Below are 16,197 nucleotides of genomic sequence, written 5' to 3'. Positions count from 1 at the left end.
GGAAAAGAAGAATTGTGGGAGAGCTAAGATTGTGGACTAGAGGAGGCTGTGTTCCTTGTGACTCTGTAAATCAGGTTTCGAGCAGAGGATATCTGTTTCTTGGTGAAGCAGTTTTTGCTGCTTATCCATCTGCTGCTGTTTATCCCATTTGTCTACTGAGATCACCTGCAGTCTGCCAGCATGTCGACTACTTTTTGAGTGCAGCTTGCTCACTGTCTGGTGCCTAACATCTGCCATTTGCCTGCCTCTTACCTGTCCATCACCTGCCTTTCACCTACCCATCACCCACCGCCCAAGGTTCACCTGCTGATTGTCCAACAGCAGCCAGAAGACTGACTGTAGACCGCCAGTGGAGCACCAGCTGCCTGCTGTTGCCTGGAAGATCACTGTCACAGTACCTGCAGGTTTGGTTACATGTGGCTGCCGCCATTTTGAGAAAACAGCCAGGACCTGTAGGACCCCTGGCTGGACTGACTGAGACCCATCTCCAGGACCCCTCAGCACGACCCATCACTCCCTGCCTCTGGGGCCCTCAGACCGACTGACTGCACCCCACCTCCAGGGTCCCACAACTAGACCAACCACACCCCACCTCCAGGACCTCCAGCCGACCACACCACACCCCCCACCTGCAGCTCCCCATTTGCCAACACATTTGGAAGCCAGAGCAGCCATCTTGCATAATCCTGGAAGCTGTATCTCCCATCTTCAGGTGGGGCAAGTCTCATCCTGAGATGCCTGCTGGAGACTGGAAGCTCATTGTCAGGTACCTCTCATGCATCAGGCTACTAAAGACTGGGAGGTTTGACTACTATATGACTGTTACAGTGTAGGTTTTTTTTTTTTTTTTTTTCTCCCTATTGAAACATTTTAAGTTTTTTATTTTTTTATTTCTTTACTTTTCTCACTCTCTTTCCCTTTTGTTTACCTGTTCCCTCAGAGTCTCTTTCTTCCTTTTCTCATGCTAACAACCAACTTCTTTTGATTACACTCTCACTCTTTCTACAATCTAGAACTTCTATATATTCTTTTCTTATCCCATTAACAGCTACATCCTACACCCCTTCCCATCCTCTTTATCCTCCATTAGAAACTGCAGACCTTATTGTAAATCTGTTTGTTATACTGAAGATAATAATTAAACTCATTCTGTTTATTATGACAATATAGTTAACATTCTCATAGGGGCTATTTGGTTTAGGATTGCATATTGTCTGAACTGGGCACTGCTAATATTGATCTCCCCCTTAAAGAAAAGCTATTGGAAACCTATAGGGTCACTATAAGCCTATGGGGGAAAACTTCAATACCCCAGATCTGCACTGCTAGAGGGGAAGATACATGAATAACATGAAAAAACAAGGGAAGAAAATGATCCAAACAAACCTAGATTCTATATTAATAGAATCCAGTGACAGTATGGTAGAAGAAAAGTCAGAAAAGGAGTTCGGAATATACATAGTTAAAATGATTTGTGACGCAAAGGATGAGATAAGAGAGCAAATGCAGGCAATGAATGATCACACCAATAAGCAGTTGAAAGAGCAACTGCAGGAAGCAAAAGATCATTTCAACAAAGAGATAGAGATTCTAAAAAAACACCCAAATGGAAATCCTTGAAATGAAGGAAACAATAAACCAAATGAAAAAACTCAATGGAAAGCATCACCAACAGACTAGACCACTTGGAAGACAGAACCTCAGACAATGAAGACAAAATATTTAATCTTGAAAATAAAGTGCCCAAACAGAGAAGATGGTAAGAAATCTTGAACAAAACCTCCAAGAACTATGGAATATCATGAAAAGACCAAATTTAAGAAGATTTGTATATATGAGCTCATTCCATTTTTCTCCCTGTGCTGTAGTGTTGGGTAAGAACTTATTCAGAAAGCAGGGTGGCAGGGTGCAGAGCAAACAAGATAGCCAGCTGCAGCCACTTGAATTTAAAATATTTTAAAATATTTTTTTCTTTGGTCTCAAACCAGTTTCTGCAATTTACATTTTTGATGCAAGCCTAGGAGAGCTAGAGGTCTAGCAGAAGCTAGGAAAACAGTCTTGAGTGTTGCAACACAGAGACCCCTTTCTCTGGATCCCAGCTGCCCCACATTTCACACCAGCTATAAACTCACGCCCCTCACCTTCTTTGATTGCTGCAGCCTCAGGAGTGTCCCCTCATCTGACCACTGAAGAAGGTCCCCTGTGTCCAGTTCCCGTTCAGACGCCAACTGCCATGAGCAGCAGGGCCGTTAATTCAGAAACCAGAGGAGTGATGGGAGATGAAGGAAAGACAGACAGACACATAGAGAGGAGAAGGTGGGGCCGGGTGGGCAGCAGACTCTGGTGGGGTTTGACTGACCCAGAGCTAGCTCAGCTCGTTTATTATATAGGTCTCGTCATCAAAAGGTTCTTTGCGGGAAAGTGTCAGCAAGGCAGGCAGACTGAAGGGCACAGGGCTGGCGAAACATTAGGGTCCTCAGAACTTTTTATCCCTGGGAGTTGGTGTCTGAATTCAAGGTACCGACTGATGACTGCTGTGTGACTTTGCATGTGGCTTCCTGGAGCTGGCGTCTCCATAGCAACTGGGTCATCTTGACCTGCGCCTTCACACAGGCAGTGCCCAGAGCAACACATCCACAAGGAACTCAGACCACGATTCAAATGACCGCTCTCCACACTTCATCTCCTCTTTTTCTTTAATTTTTACTGCAGATGATTGAAAACAAAAAAGCAAAGAAAATAATATAATGAATCCCAAGATAGATGGCTTCTAACTGGCCTCTGTGGTTCCCAGCTCCTTGTGTCCAGACCCCTGTATAACCATGGATTACCTGGTCATCTTCTAAGTGGGCTGGTAACTGGCTACTAAAGAATAGAATATAGAAAGAGTGATGTGTGTGGGAGGGGATGTCACTTTTAATTCTAGGTTATAATAACTGTGATTCACAGGACACTAAAAAGATTATACCATGACCAAGTAGAATTTGACCCAAGAAGACAAAGGTGGTTCATTATAAGATCAGCCAATGTAATAAACCTAATAAAATTAAAGGAAAAACACATAAATCATCTCCACAGAAAGAGAAAAAACACTTGACAGAATTCAATACCCTTCGTGGTTAAAAACCTTCAGAAAACTAGGCATTGAAGGGAAGTTCCTTAACATGACGAAGAACATTTAGAAAAAACTTATTGCTTACTTTGGATGAAAGCTTTATCCCTAAAATCAGGAACAAGACAAGGATGCCTGTTCTTTTTACCACTGGTATTCAATATTTTACCAAAAGTTCTAACCAGAGCAGCTAGGCAAGGAAAATAAATAAAAGGCACCCAAATGAGAAAGGAAGAGGTAAAAAAAACTATTCTACTAGTCGATGATCTGATTCTATATCTAGAAAAATCTCAAAGAATATATTCTTCCATCCCACCCTCACATACAACTATCAGAGTTAATAAATACCACAAAGTTGCAGAGTACAAGATCAACACTCAAAAATCAATTGTGGCTGGGTGTGGTGGCACATGCCTGTAATCCCAGCAGCTCAGGAGGCTGAGGCAGGAGGATCACAAGTTCAAAGTCAGCCTTAGCAACAGCAAGAAGCTAAAAGACTCAGTGAGATCCTAAATAATATACAAAATAGGGCTGGGAATGTGACTCTGTTATCAGGGGACCCTGAGTTCAATCCCTGGTACCACCCAACAAAAAAAAAAAAAAAAAAAAAAAAAAATCAATTGTGTCTTTTTACAACAGCAACATACAATCTGAAAAGGAAATTAAGAAAGTAATTTCATTTACAGTAGCATCCAAAAGAATAAAATACCTTGGAATAAATGTAACCAAGTAGTGGAAAGATTTGTATGTGGAAAACTATAGAACATTGCTGAAAGTTCTTAAAGAAGACATAAATAGATGGAAAGATATTCCATGTTCATGGATTGGAAGGCTTAATATTGTCAATACTCTCCCAAACCATCTACTATGCAACACAGTTCTTTCCAAAACTCTTGATGGCTATTCTTTGTAGGAATGGAAAAGATGATCCTTGTAATACAAAGCTGCTCCCCCGCCCTTTCTGTTGCATCACAACCTAGCTTGTCAATCTGAAAGCTGCTCTCTCCACCCTTTCCACTGCAGCCATTTTCCCCGCCTCCCAAATACTGTCAGTCTGTGAACATCCTAGCTAGCTATTGGTTCATCAGTCAGCTTGCAAGTATCCTTCTCCACTATTGGTCCCCTGTTAGTCCAGTGGGATTCTTAAAGATAGCTTCACCGCCATCTTTTCTCCCTTGCTTTTCTCTCCCCCCGACTTGCTTTCTTTCTCCTCCTGGCTTTCCACTCTCTCTAGCGCGCACCCTTTCTTTTTCCCTTTCTTTTTCTCTCATTTTCTCTCTTACCCTGCAGGGAGACACTCTGTTTGCTTAATAAACTCCCTTATGTGATTTCCTGTGTCCAGCATGGTTTTTGTGGGATCCCTTACATTGGTGCCATGACTTGGATGGGCTTTTCCACTGTCTTTTAAGCAAGTGGAACTCCATCTGACACCCCAGTAACCCCCGAACACAGCCTCGCCTTCCATTTTGCTGGGATGCTCTGCTCTGCATCCATCATAGGATTTCAGATTGGTAAGTTCCCTAGGTGAGTTCCCCTAGGCCAATTTAAACACTCCTCTGCTGACCTGAGATGCGACCATTGATCTGGGACCCTTGAGGCAGTCGAGGGGTGGGAGTACCCCAACCACAACTTTTATAGTTACAGCTGGCCCCTAGTTGGTCTTATCTGATGGGTAGATTCCTGATTTTATGGTGGAGATTCTCTCCCAGGGTTGAGGCTCATCTCGTGCTCCCACACTCGCACTCGTACTCGAAAACCCTGACATCAGGTCCTCAACTCTTCTCGGCTTTTGCCTGGCCCCACATTGATGTTCGTGTGACGACACCATCTATGTGCTGCCTCCTCGTCTCCAGTCGACTACTCTGGCCTCGTGAAGTCCTGGTCACAGACTCGGCTGTATTAGTCTCCACCATGGGATCTGGGTCCTCCATTCTGGCAGATTCACCCCTGGGAACCCTTTGCCTGACCCCCGGCTTAAAGCCATCAAAATTGGTCTGTGTAATGGCACACAGCTTCCATGAGTGAGCAGGCAGATGGAAAGGGATTCCTTATCTTCAAGTCTCTTCTTTCTTGTGCTTCTATGCTCTTCCTGCAAACTCGGACGCCTCCTTCTTCTCCCCCTCTTAATCCCTCCTCCTCCTCCAACTTCGACTCAACTGTTTCTGCTTCCATTCCCCAGCCCAGCCCACCTAGTCCTCCTGCCACGAGGTCCTGCATAGACCGATGTGGAGGGAGTAACCAGCCCAACCCTCAGTGGCAAGTCCCAGTAAGGAGGACCATATAACAGCCCCATTCCCCACAAGTAGTGGGAGATAATGTTTCACAATTTTCTGCATCCAAACCTGAATTGATTATTAACCAGGAACCTGTTAGTCCCTTTCAGATCTTGGTCAAGGCTTAGAACAGTCTCAAACCCAAGAAAAGGAAAAAAGTGTCCATTTTAAATTTCTCCTGGACTGCAACATAGATCACTTTATCGCTCCTTCTCATCTTTTCTCTCTGCCCTTCTCTTTCTCATTTTCTCATGCTATAATTAATGGCCATTATCATTTTTCTTCTAGGACTCTTGTTTTTCTTAAATGCTAGCTCACAATTTTGATCCTACATACCTAGGTTAATGATTTTTTGACCAGTTCTTTTTTTTTTTATTGTAAACAAATGGAATACATGTTGTTTCTGTTTGTACATGGAGTAACTGCATACCATTTGCATAATCATACATTTACATAGGGTAATGGTGTTTGATTCATTCTGTTATTTTTTCCTTCCCCCCATCCCTCCCACCCCTCTTTTCCCTCTATACAGTCCCTCCCTCCTCCATTCTTGCCCCCCTCCCACCCCCCATTATGTGTCATCATCCGCTTATCAGCGAGATCATTCGTCCTTTGGTTTTTCAAGGTTGGCTTATCTTACTTAGCATGCTATTCTCCAATTTCATCCATTTGCCTGCAAATGCCATAATTTTATTATTCTTTATAGCTGAGTAATATTCCATTGTGTATATATATATATATATATATATATATATATATATATACCACAGTTTCTTTATCCATTCATCAATTGAAGGACATCTAGGTTGGTTCCACAGTCTGGCTATTGTGAATTGAGCAGCTATGAACATTGATGTGGCTGTATCTCTGTAGTATGCTGATTCTAAGTCCTTTGGGTATAGGCCGAGGAGTGGGATAGCTGGGTCAAATGGTGGTTCCATTCCAAGTTTTCTAAGGAATCTCCACACTGCTTTCCAGAGTGGCTGTACTAATTTGCATTCCCACCAGCAATGTATGAGTGTACCTTTTTCCCTACATCCTCTCCAACACCTATTGTTGCTTGTACTCTTGATAATCGCCATTCTATTGGGGTGAGATGGAATCTTAGGGTAGTTTTGATTTGCATTTCTCTTATTACTAAAGACGGTGAACATTTTTTCATATGTTTATTGATTGCTTGTAGATCTTCTTCTGTGAAGTGTCTGTTCATATCCTTAGCCCATTTGTTGATTGGGTTATTTGTATTCTTCATGTAGAGTTTTTGAGTTCTTTATATATTCTGGAAATTAATGCTCTATCTGAAGTATGAGTGGCAAAGCTGTTCTCCCACTCTGTAGGCTCTCTTTTTGCATTGCTGATAGTTTCCTTTGCTGAGAGAAAGCTATTTAGTTTGAATCTATCCCAGTTATTGATTCTTGCTTTCATTTCTTGTGCTATGGGAGTTAAGGAAGTCTGATCCTAAGCCAACAAGTTGAAGATTTGGACCTACTTTTTCTTCTATAAGATGAAGGGTCTCTGGTTTGATTTCAAGGTCCTTGATCCATTGTGAGTTGATTTTTGTGCAGGGTGAGAGATAGGGATTTACTTTCAGTTTGCTGCATATGTATTTCCAGTTTTCCCAGCACCATTTGTTGAAGAGGCTATCTTTTCTCTATTCCATATTTTTGGCACCTTTGTCTAGTATGAGAAAATTGTATTTATTTGGGTTTATGTCCATGTCCTCTATTCTATACCATTGATCTACCTGTCTATTTTGATGCCGTTTTTGTTACTATTGCTTTGTAGTATAGTTGAAGTTCTGGTATTGCGATACCCCCTGTTTCATTCTTCCTGCTAAGGATTGCTTTAGCTATTCTGGGTTTCTTATTCTTCCAGATGAATTTCATGATTGCTTGCTCTATTTCTGTAAGGTACATCATTGGGATTTTAATTGGAATTGCATTGAATCTGCATAGCACTTTTGGTAGTATGGCCATTTTGACAATATTAATTCTGCCTATCCAAGAACATGGGAGATCCTTCCATCTTCTAAGGTCTTCCTCAATTTCTTTCTTCAGTGTTTTGTAGTTTTCATTGTAGATTGATCAGTTCTTTTTATCCAACTCTAGAGTTATTTTTGAACATCTGTTACATTTCAATGGAGAAAAACATTACAAGGCCTTTGCTTTTGTGTTGAATATAAGTGCACATAAAATTAAAATTTTAAAAATGAATCCAAATATTTTTAATTCATATGATTTTAAAAGGTTCAATTTAAATTGGGTAAACTAATAGAAGCAAAATGTCTTTAAAATTAACTCACAAGTCTCTAGGTGGTCAAACTCATTAAATGTTGATGTTTATAAAATGTCTAACATCAATTTTTCTAGGACTTTTCTTCCACAGGAAAGAGATGGCAAATACTGTTGGTATATCTGGTTTTTTTACACTTGTCTGTGATATCTTGTATTTTTTTTTTAACAACGAGATGAGTGAATTAGAGTCAATATTAAATGTGTTCATATTTTCCAGGTATACAAGCCTTTAAAGCAGAAAATTTATCAAGCTGCTATTCTCCAAATTAACCTTGTCTGTACCTGTCATCAATAGGGTATGTAAAATTTGTAAGAAATTTAAATGTAAATGTATTTCTAACAATTAGTGAGAGCCTGATATGTTTAAAGGTTAATATCGTGAAACATGAAAGCATTTTGCCACTTTGCCACACAAAAGGAAAGTTAAAAGCTCTCTCAGCCTTTCTTTGATTCATGTTTTAGATATAATGTTAAATTGTGTTAAACTTATTAAAATGACATTTAAGAAAGAGTGTAATGCGCAGTAGCAAAAATGGGACAACAGTGACTGAGATTGAGGTCTCTGACTTCATGACTGTAGCATGCCTGGTGCCTGGGAGTGTTCCTGTGCAAAGGCACAAGATGCCCAACTGCTGTGGCAGTACCCTCCCTGGGAAGGCTCTGTACAGGAGTCCTATCAGCTCTGACATTGATCTCAGGCACACAGCTCTTGGGCAGGAAGGAATTCTGTTGCTAGATAACCAGTGTTTCATCAGATCCCTTCTCTGGTTCCTGCCCACCTTACAGTAACTTTGGACAGTGGACTTCCTTGAGAGCTACACAGAGCTCCTAACATTGCACTTTGCAGCTCTGGAAAAAAAAAAAGTTACCTTAATGTCCTAGTCTCTGTAATTTTCCTGAAAACAAAGAATAATGCTTACATACATACAAAAAGATTGCTGACATAACTCTTTAGATCTGCATTTCCATCAGAGAACAGAGCTCCATCTGATCTCAGCTTAATACTCCTTTGCCCCTCATTGAACTTGAGAATTTGGTCATGCTGGTCATGGCAAAAGAGGAAAAAATTAGCTTTAGGAAAAGCCCCACCTTACCTGAGATAAGGCTCTGCCTCACAACTCTGCTGCACGTTAGAATGGCTCCAAAGTAAGCCAGACTTTAACTCATGTAAAGTTGTGTTCAAAAGTCTGATACTTTATGACTGGTGAGACTGGCTTGCTTGATGGTTAAGATCAAACTTAGAGATTGAGATTAAATATAGAGGTCAAGTAAAGTCCATATTTGGGTCTTGCCCTCAAAGTCAGCCTGAACCCAGGGAACAAGAGGACTTCTCTAAGGAGCTTTGCAACTCTGGGTCACACTACCTCCTGATCAAGGAGATTGATGAGGCTACTAGAGGATGAAAAGTCAATCAGTGCACCTGCTGCAGAGGAGGGTCATGGAAAAAGGGAGACACCCCTAATGCTTCCAAGGGAAGCCACCTCATTGAGGAGACCCTGCCTAACGGACAGCACTAAAGCTAAGGCTCTTAAGTTCTCTATGAGTGACCCCTGTGGGAACTCAGCTGACTTTTTAACAGACAGGAACATGTCACTTTGACCAGCTTGATCTTAAACACCTAGCAAAACAGTTAAAACCAAAATATAGCCATTCTTGGGCATTTAAAAGAAATAATAGTTAAGTGTAACTTAAGATGTATGCTTGTGTTAGCCCACTGGAATAAAGACTAAAAACTACAAAGGAGAGATTCTTAGGCAAATGTGCCTGATAACGATCAAGAGAAACTGCCAGAGTCAGAAGTTTTTAGTCAGTTTAAGGCCTACAGACACAGGTAGGCTTAATCTATGTTGGCTAGTATCTCTACTAAATGTTGTGTTTACATTCCTGATAACCTGGACAATGTTAAAGTTCCCAAATAAAGGCCTTGTCCTCTCCAGCCTTTGCTAGGCCTTGTTATGGGAACAACTTCTCAGTTCTTCCACCCCCTGGTGAGGAATTATTGACTTCTGTCATCTTTATGATATGCATTGACATGTTCCAGATTCTGCAACATTTATATTCTATTAATCTCATTTCAGTACTCATGTCTTTTGTTCTTCTCTCATAGAAGCACCCATCCCAGATGGCTTTACAACCTGCTCTTCCCCAACCAGACTTCTACCATGGACCCCTCGATTAACCCGATTTCTAAAAAGGGAACTCCAAACTGCTTGCCCCACGCTGCCCCCTTCCAGCTCGAAGAAGCCAGATTGGTCATTGCCCCCTTTCCCTAAAGCAGTAAAGGAGTTAAGCCAGAATTGGGAACAGGCAGTTAGTGTAGAAATCGGGCATCAGTTAAATCGAGGAAATGAAGTCCATGAAAGCCAACTGCCTCTGGAAGTCTGGAAGATGAACACTTGCCCCTGGGAGAATGGACTTTTTACATCTCACTTGCAAAACCAGCCCTAGTCACTTAGGCAGGAAGGAGAGAGAAGGCGGGAAAGAACTGGAGAGCAAAAGATTTTCTTATAAAAACAGAAACGGGGGAATGTAATACAAAGCCGCTCCCCTGCCTTTCCGTTGCATCACAACCTAGCTTGTCAATCTGAAAGCTGCTCTCCCCACCTTTTCCGCTGCAGCCGTTTTCCCCGCCTCCCAAATACTGTCAGTCTGTGAACATCCTAGCTAGCTATTGGTTCATCAGTCAGCTTGCAAGTATCCTTCTCCGTCATTGGTCCCCTGTTAGCCCGGCGGGATTCTTAAAGATAGCTTCACCGCCATCTTTTCTCCCTTGCTTTTCTCTCCCCCTGACTTGCTTTCTTTCTCCTCCTCGTTTTTCCACTCTCTCTAGCGCATGCCCTTTCTCTCTCCCTTTCTTTTCCTCTTATTTTCTCTCTTACCCTGCAGGGAGACACTCTGTTTGCTTAATAAACTCCCTTATGTGATTTCCCGTGTCTGGCGTGGTTTTTGTGGGATCCCTTACAATCCTCATATTTATATGTAATGACAAGGAACTCTGAATAACCAAAGCAATATTTAAAAGAAAAAAACTAAGTTGGAATACTTTATTTCCTGATTTCTGGACATACTACAAAATTACAGTAGTCAAAAATAATGTGGTGCTGGCATAAGTGCAGACATAGAGACCAAAGGAATAGAATTGGGAGACCAGAAATAAGTCCAAACAGCTGTGGCCAACGGCCTTTCAACAATCTGCCAGGACTACTCAACAAGGAAAGAAGGTCTCTTCGACAATACTGCTGGAACAGCAGGATAACCACATGTTACCCCCATCACAGCACAGACAGAAAGAACTCAGAGTGAACCAGTGACCTCAATAGCAGGCTCGCATAAGAAAACTATTTTAGGAAAACACAGGGGTAAATACTGATGACTTAGATTTGGCAATGGATTTTTAGATTTGACACCCAAACACAAGCAACAAAAGGAAAACGATAGATAGATTGGGCTTTGAAAAAATTTACAAACTTTTGCATATTAGAGGATGTTATCAGCTTGGCTCTGCAGCACACCTGTAATCCTAGGAATGGGGTGGGGGGCACTGAGGCAGGAGGATTGCAAGCTCGAGTCCAGCCTGAGAAATTTAGCGAGACCCTGTCTCACGACAAAATAATAAAAGGACTGGAGATGTAGCTCAGTGGTCCATTGCCCCAGGGTGCAACCCCCAGTACCCACCCCCCACAAAAAGTGAGGACAACCTATAGAATGGGAGGAAGTATCTACAAATCATATATCTTCTAAGGGTTATATATCCAGAATACATAACGAACTCTCACAATTCAACAATTAAAGGGCAAGCAATCCAATTTAACAATGGGCAAAGGTCTTGAATAAACTTGTCTGCAAGGAAGATGGACGGTGGCCAAGAAGCACCTGAGAAGATGCTCAGCCTCACTGATTGTTAAGGAAATGCACAGCCAACCCGCAATGATGTACTGCTTCACACCCACCAAGTGGATCAAATGTGAAGAAAAACAGTGTTGGTGGCTAGGTGTGGTGGTGCACGCCTCTAATCCCAGCAGATCAGGAGGCTGAGGCGGGAGGATTGCAGGTTTGAAGCCAGCCTCATCCACTCAGGGAGGCCCTAAGAAACTTAGCAAGACCCTGTCTCTAAATAAAAATAAAAAGAAGGGCTGGGGATGTGGCTCAGTGGTTAAGCACTCCTGAGTTCAGTCCCCACTACAAAAAATAAATAAGTAAAGCTAAATGAGAATTACCATATGACCCAGAAGTTCCATTTCTAGGTATATACTCCAAAGAACTGAAAACAGGTGGTCACACAAATATTTGACACAAGTGTTCATAACAGCCAAAACGTGGGGACCACTGAACTGTTCACCAACAGATAAAGAGATAAACAAATAAACAAAATTCAGTGTATCCATGTAATGGAATATTATTCTGCCATAAAAAAAGGAATGAGGTTTTTCTGTAAACCTAAAACAACTCTAAAAAATAAGGTCCGTAAGAATGAAGAATGAAGAATGAAGTACTGACTCACACCACACACTCTGTGGATGAACCTTGAACACGTGATGCCAAGTGAGGGAGCCAGACACGATTTTAGGATTCCTCTGGAAGGTGAGAGGCTAGCATAAGTCAATCCAGAGGCAGAGAGCGCACTGGCCCAGGTACTGGGGAGAGGGGTTGTGAGTGACTGCTAGGAGCACTGAGTGACCCTCGGGCGATGAAAAGGTTTGGAAGCCAAAACGGCCCGTGTGCACACTGTCGTGAATTCCCTCAGTGCCCATGCATTATAGCTCGAGCGTGGTCAGTCGTGTGGATCTCACCTCGGTGAGAACAGACGGCTGAGTCCACCTTGCTCTCGCTCCTCCTGCTCATTTGCTCTGATGAAACTTCCTGCCACACTTGAACTGCCAGGGGGAGGGACCCCCGTGGCTTTGAGCTGAGGGCACCTCTGGCCAGCAGCTGGTAGGAACCCAGGCCCGAGGCCCAGCAGCCCATGAGGAACTGAGTGCTGCCAACACCCACATGGGCAAACTTGGAGGGGGTCATCTTCCCGGGCCCCCAGACCACCACGGCTCTGACTGATGTTTTGACAGTGCCCTTTTACACTCTGGATGCAGGGTGACTGTGATGGACGTTCCTGATTGGAGGAGAAACGGGAGGCACAGTGGAGCCGCTGGATCACAGCCATCCTGAAATCCAGCAGGGAAATAATGAAGTGCTGGATTAGAGCCCACAGTCTGGGAAGGATTCTCTGCTCCCTGGGTCTCGGTTCTATCCTCTGAGCTCTTGTGGAAGGCCATCTGCATCTGGTCAGTAGAACTTGGGGGACCCAATGTCCGCTTTCTCTTTGTGCCCTCCATGTCCCTTCAGTCTGCCTGTGGGAATTCTGCCCATCTCCCTGAGGCTCGCTTCCCTTGAGGGAAGTTCTACCCACAGTCTTTCTGGTTGAGCTTTCCCCAACCGACCTCTCACTTGCACCCAGAGCTCCTAGACACCCCGTGATTGCTGGAGGCCATCTGTGAGGCACACACTGACTCATCCTTTCCTCTTCCTGTGATCCCAGCAACAGATCCAAGAGTGACAATCTCACCTTCACCTCTAGGTCACAATTAGGGATGTTCATAAGGCATTTATTTTAGCATTTTTTAATTCCATGGACAACATAGTCAGATCCATCTAAAAAAAAAGAGTAGCCCATTATGGTGAGCTTGGGTCACAAGGCGGGAAGGGCGTCCCCGATGCCGTAGCTGTTCTGGACCACACACAGTAGCTCACTCCCGCGGGACCCCAGTGCTCCGGCTCATCAGTGGCCTCTGAGTTCAACACAAAGCCAACCGACCACTTTACCAGACGAGAAAACGTTCCAGAGACGGGCCATTCGTCCGAGGAATTTCTCCTGCACTGGTTGACTTTGGTCCACGTTAAGACGGAATAAAAAAAGTGATTTCTGCGTGGTCATGAGGCCACGGTGGTGGCCAGAGAAAAATCTCCCAGCACAAGTTAAACTTTCTCCCACTTAGACTTCGCTTTGCTTCTTCTGGCCTGATTACTTGGCACGCCAGGCTTCTCCAGGGACAATCGGCGCTGCCCCTGGCCGGCACTCCCCAGTCCCAGGCTCCAGGAAGGTCACACCCTCAGCAACCAGCAGTAACAACACCCAGGCCCCAGGCCACAGAGTTTTTAAAAACCCATTTGTTTTCTTTTAGATCCACAGGGTCAAGACACTCTCCGACCTTTATAAAAGTCAGCTTAATAAGCAAACCCCGTGTCCACCCATCTGGAACCAGCAGCCCTTCCCCACGGAAATCACATAAGAGGATCACACTTAAGGTGCATCGCAAGATGGTCACTGAGATCCTTTATCCCACTTCCAAACTGACTGGTTATTAATAAACTTCGGCCTCCTGTCACTCTCCCGAGTCATTGGCTTGGCTGTGTGACAGCAGAATTGAGACCCTTCTTGATTATCAGGCTCATACAAAACCTGCAGTTCCAAACATGATAGCAATGACATCTGACTGGCCTTTGGGTAATACTTTGCTGCCCATGGCTTGTCTAGAATGTTCTGTCCGGTGCCTCTTTCCACAACCTGTATCCAAAATGCGTATTTGCCTTTGGCTGTGCTCCCCGTGCTCGTGGGATCCCGAGCAGCCCTGCCAGGCCCCAGAACCTGTGCCAGGCCCCAGAAGGCTCTCCGTGGCAGGCACGCATCCTCCGGAGCAGATGTGACCTTTAACTGACGGCCTGCTTTCCACCTAAGACACCCCATACTTAAAAAGAACTCTCTGAAAACATCCGTGGGAGCTATTTGGATTTCTGAACCAACATAGTCCCAGTTATAAATTTTACTAAGACCTATTTATATAATTTCTCATCGTTTCTTAATAAGAAGTCGGGTCCCCTTCAGCACACACCCGTGTAGCTCTGGGGTTCCCTGGAGACCTGGGCGTGTTCACGAAGGCCACACAAGCAGTCTGGGACCCTGGCCCTCTGACGCCTGCCTCGTGGTCCCGAGGAGGGGAGCTGCAGATGCCAGGAGGCAGTTTGGGGTCACCTCCAGGTTCCATGAAGGCTGAGACCCAGGACACAAAAGCACTCAGCTGCATCCAGAACTGGTTCCTCAACTACCGGGCACCCCTCAATTCCCTCTGCAGGAGGTCCCCCAACATTTCAGGGTCATCCCCTTAGTGTGCAGGACAGGGACCTCAGCAGTGGGCAACTTTGGCTTATTCTTCTTTTCTTATTGCACAAAACAAAGGAGTCATTCCCAACTCCACTAAAAGGAGCTGAAGGGCCAGAAGAAAGGGAAGCAGGTGAGGGGCAGACTCCAGGGGCACCCCATGGGCCCAGTCTTCCAAACAGCTGCCCGCTCCTTAAGACGCTGGCTTTCCTTCCTAGCGATGACTTCAGAGCTGCCAACCATGACCTCAAGCCCGGCTCTGCCCAGCGACTGCCACCGCTGGCCAATCAGAGCTCACCAGCTCCCGCAGGCACTGCGAGTGCCAAGGAGCTGTCCTTAAAGATAATTTGCACCAAGTTCTGTCCTAATAAAGTTCCCAGCCTTTTCTTTGTTCTCTGGTCACACCAGAGGCCACCCCAGCACATGTGTCCCAGATTACAATCCTGTTCTTAGTTCCCAAATAAAATTTCCTTTGTTGAAGAGTCTTCTTTTTTGTTTTTATTCTGTGGTGCTGGGGATTGACCCAGGGCCTTGTGCATGCGAGGCAAGTGCTCTACCAACTGAGCTCTGTCCCCAGTCCTTCTCTTTATTTTTGACACTGTCTACAGAAGCAACGAGCTGTCTGAATGTCACGGTGGCTCAGGGGACCTTTCCCAGGGAATCTTCCCATCCTGGCCTGTGTGTGAACATGGCGAGATGCTCCATTTAAGTACCAGGAGTGTCCCCAGATGCCACCAGGGCATCCTCTGTAGGCAAGGCCTGAGCCACCCTCACTACTGCCTCCACAAGCCCCCGGGCTGCTCGATCGCTCATGGATTTCTGGTGCAAAAAACCGCTCACACTAAAACAGCCTGAGCCCCGCTCCACCTGGGCCTGCAAGGCTCGGTCGGCCTTCCCTCCTGAGCAAAGCCTACTCTGCTGACCTGGAAACCACCTGGAGATAGCTGTGCTTACCTCATCACCCAACAACCATCCCCAAATCTGCACTTACCATTAAACTGTGTGCCTTCTCCATTCTTTTTCCTTTTTCTTTATTGGGGTCCTGGGAATCGAACCCAGGGCCTGTGCAGGCTAGGCAAGGGTTCTGTCACCAAGTCACGTTCCCAGCCCCACTTACTTAAATACCAGCTTTATTAAGAGGCCGTGCAGGGCTGGGGCTGTAGCTCAGTGGTACAGCGCTTGCCTCCCATGTGCAAGGCACTGGATTCAATCCTCAGCACCAGATAAAAATAAAATAAAAAGATATGTGTCCATCTACAACTAAAAAAATATTTTTAAAACGATGCAATGCACAACCCTTAAAGTCCCAGGGGAATTTTGGATTCTTAAAAATCAGACACCTGCCCAGAAAAGGGTGGGCAAGGCACA

Source organism: Sciurus carolinensis, chromosome 11, assembly GCF_902686445.1.
Source record: "Sciurus carolinensis chromosome 11, mSciCar1.2, whole genome shotgun sequence".
NCBI lineage: Eukaryota > Metazoa > Chordata > Mammalia > Rodentia > Sciuridae > Sciurus > Sciurus carolinensis.
The sequence above is the reverse complement of the archived record's forward strand: the minus strand, read 5'-3'. Positions refer to the sequence as shown.